The sequence below is a fragment of the Mus pahari genome, chromosome 11 (assembly GCF_900095145.1).
Source record: "Mus pahari chromosome 11, PAHARI_EIJ_v1.1, whole genome shotgun sequence".
Taxonomy (NCBI): domain Eukaryota; kingdom Metazoa; phylum Chordata; class Mammalia; order Rodentia; family Muridae; genus Mus; species Mus pahari.
In genome coordinates, this window is record NC_034600.1 from 7,094,358 (window position 1) to 7,098,221 (window position 3,864).

Below are 3,864 nucleotides of genomic sequence, written 5' to 3' on the forward strand. Positions count from 1 at the left end.
GGCAAACATTTAGTATTTTATAATCCTTATTGTGTAAATAAATCCTCTCCAAAAGTTTATATTCCTATCCTGTAATACTTGTAGGAGACAGTTTAGTAAAGGAAAATAAGTAAGTTTAAAGGTAATGAGAGGTCCACTTGTTACACAAATTCCTCTTTGAGCCTGGATTCAAATAACTATAGTTTTTCCCTTGGGTCTTGAGATTGAGATCTGTCCCATGGTTCTCTTTTTGTAGAGTTTTAAATAGACTGATTCGTGTCTAACAAAGTATAAATTAATTCCTTTTCACTGTTGTGCCCTAGCTTGCCTTGATTGTAAAGTTTGATTTTTCGCAGACTCTCTTCATCAAAAATGGAGATAATTCAAGATGGACTATCAAATTCCTCACACCAAAGCCTCAGGGTCATTTTCAGTCAATGAAAAGTATGTATCTAGGGAGGTTCTGGTAAATGAGTTGAGAGAAATTATCACTGGCATGGTTAACTGGTGGCAGGGTTTTTACTTTCAATTTTGCCTTACTGGGATAATCTCCCTTTTTGCCTGGTTCTTTTATCAATTTTAAAAATAGATCATCAGCTATTTATTTCACAAAGGTTCTTCTATTGTTGAGAATAATTTTTGCTATCCTATTTTTTTTATTGTTATTCCAGATGAATTTGTAAATTGCCCTTTCTAATTCTGTGAAGAATTGAGTAGGATTTTTTATGGGGATTGCGTTGAATCTGTAGATTGCTTTCAGCAAGATAGCCATTTTTAGTATATTAATCCTGCGAATCCATGAGCATGGGAGATGTTTCCATCTTCTGTGATCTTCTTTGATTTCTTTCGTCAGAGACTTGAAGATCTTATCATACAGAACTTTCACTTCTTTGGCTAGAGTCACACCTAGTTATTTTTATTATTTGTGAATATTGTGAAGGGTGCTGTTTCCCTTATTTCTTTCTCAACTTGTTTATCCTTTGTGTAGAGAAAGGTCACTGATTTGCTTGAGTTAATTTTATATACAGCTACTGCACTGAAGCTGTTTTCAGGTTTAGGAGTTCTATGGTGGAATTTTTGGGGGTCACTTATATATATAATCATATCCTCTACAAATAGTGATTTTTGACTTCTTCCTTTCCAATTTGTATCCCTTTGATCTCCTTTTGTTGTCTAATTGCTCTATCCATGACTTCAAGTACTATATTGAAAGGTAGGAAGAAAGTGGTCATCCTTGTCTAGTCCCTGATTTTAGTGGGATTGCTTCAAGTTTCTCTCCATTTAGTTTGATGTTGGCTACTGGTTTGCTACATATTGTTTTTATTATGTTTAGGTATGGGCCTAGAATTCCTGATCTTTCCAAGACTTTTATCATGAATGGGTGTTGGATTTTGTCAAATGCTTTCTCAGCATTTAACAAGATGATCATGTGTTTCTTTTTTTCCTTTGAGTTTGTTTATATAGTGGATTACGTTGATGGATTTCTATGTGTTAAACCATCCCTGTGTCTGTGGTTTGAAGACTACTTGATCATGATGCATGATCATTTTGATGCGTTCTTGGATTCAGTTTGCAGGAATTTTATTGACTATTTTTGCATTGCTTTTCATAAGGGAAAGTGGTCTGAAGTTCTCTTTCTTTTTTGGATCTTTAAGTGGTTTAAGTAACAGAATAATTGTGGCTTCATAGAATTAATTGCGTAGAGTACCTACTGTTTCTATTTTGTGAAATAGTTTGAGGAGAATTGGAATTAAGTCTTCTTTGAAGGTCTGATAGAACTCTGCACTAAACCCATATTGTCCTGTTTTGTTTTGTTTTTTTCTCCCGTTGGGAGATGATTAATGACTGCTTCTATTTCTTTAGGGGAAATGGGACTGTTTAGATCGTTAATTTGATCCTGATTTAACTTTGGTGCTTGGTATGGATCTAGAAAATTGTCCATTTCATCCAGGTTTACCTGTTTTGATGAGTAGAGCCTTTTGTAATAGGATATGATGATGTTTTGAATTTCCTCATGTCTCCTTTTTCATTTCTCATTTTGTTAATTAGGATACTGTCCCTGTGCCCTCTAGTTAGTCTGGCTAAGAGTTTAATCTATGTTGTTGATTTTTCTCAAAGAACTAGCTCATGGTTTGGTTGATTCTTTGTATAGTTCTTTTTGTTTCCACTTGGTTGATTTCAGCCCTGAGTTTGATTATTTCCTACAGTCTACACCTCTTGTGTGAATTTTCTTTCTTTTGGGCTAGCTCTTTCAAGTGTGCTGTCAAGCTGCTAGTATATGCTCTCTCTAGTTTATTTTTGGTGGCAGTAAGAGCTATAAGTTTTCCTCTTAGCACTGCTTTCATTGTATCCCATAAGTTTGGGTATATTGTGGCTTCATTTTCATTAAACTCTAAAGTCTTTAATCTCTTTTTTTATTTCTTCCTTGAACAAGTTATCATTGAGTAGAGTGTTGTTCAGCTTCCATGTGAATGTTGGCTTTATATTATTTATGTTGTTATTGAAGATCAGCCTTAGTTTGTGCTGTTCTGATAGGATGCATTGGATAATTTCAATATTTTTGTATTTGTTGAGACCTGTTTTGTGACCGATTATATGCTCAATTTTGAAGAAGGTACCATGAGATGCTGAAAAGAAGGTATATTCTTTTGGTTTTGCATAAAATTTTCTGTAGATATCTGTTAAATCCATTTGTTTCATAACTTCTGTCAGTTTCAATATGTCTCTGTGGAATACGCCATGGAAGCTATTGGACAGCAGGCACCTGTTTGGGAATTTTAGCCAACAATGGAGTTTTGCTTGCAGCAGAGAGGCTCAACATTCACAAGCTTCTTGATGAAGTCTTTTTTTTCTGAGAAATGTATAAACTTAATGAGTACATGGCATGCAGTGTGGCAGGCATAACATCTGATGCTAATGTTCTGACTAATGAATATTAGTTTAGCTCATTGCTCAACAGAATTTATTACAGTATAAGGAGCCAATTCCCTGTGAGCAGTTGTTTACAGCACTGTATGATATCAAACAGGCATATACACAGTTTGGAGGCAAATATCCCTTTGGTGTTTCTTTGCTGTATTTTGGCTGGGATAAGCACTGTGGCTTTCAGCTCTATCAGAGTGACCCAAGTGAAAACTACGGGGGATGGAAAGCCACGTGCCTTGGAAACAACAGTGCTGCAGCTGTGTCAATGTTGAAACAAGACTACAAAGAAGGAGAAATGACTCTGAAGTCAACTCTCACTCTGACTGTCAAGGTGATAAATAAGACAGTGGATGTTAGTAAACTGTCAGATGGAAAAAGTGGAAATTGCCACACTAACAAGAGAGAGTAGAAAGACAGTGATCAGAGTCCTCAAGCAAAAGGAAGTAGAACAGATCGAAAAAATGTGAAGAGGAAGAAGGTAAAGCTGAGTGAGAGAAGAAAGAAAAAGAACAGAGAGGAAAGGATAAATAGAATCATAGATTTTATAATTCTTTAGAGGCACCAATTCACTTAGGAGCTGTCCTGGCCTTCCACCCTGGAAGTGTTTTCTTGTATTTTCTTCCTTACCTTGGCCACCGGGGAAATAGGACATTACATACTGAATTGGATCCATGTCTGTCCGGTTGGGTGCTTTATTATAATGATGGACATCTTTATAGACATCTTAATCTCAATGTATAATTTTTGGAATAAAACTTGGAAAAGTTGAAGAAAAAAAAAAAGACTATTGTCTTGTTTTCTTGGAATGTTTTCACAAGACTTCAGAAATCCCCTAGAATTCTCCCTAGAACACATTCTTGGACCATGTTCCAACACACCCCTCATCATTTTCTGAGACAGAGTTTTGAGTAGCATAGGCTAGCTTTGAACTTCCTATATTGGTAAGGCTAGCATTGAACT

At 35.7% G+C, this 3,864-nt stretch overlaps 1 pseudogene; it reads left to right on the top strand.

Moving 5' to 3' along the window:
* The first annotated feature begins 367 nt into the window (after positions 1-367).
* Positions 368-3,435, top strand: LOC110329249 (annotated as a pseudogene).
* Positions 3,436-3,864: the final 429 nt, after the last annotated feature.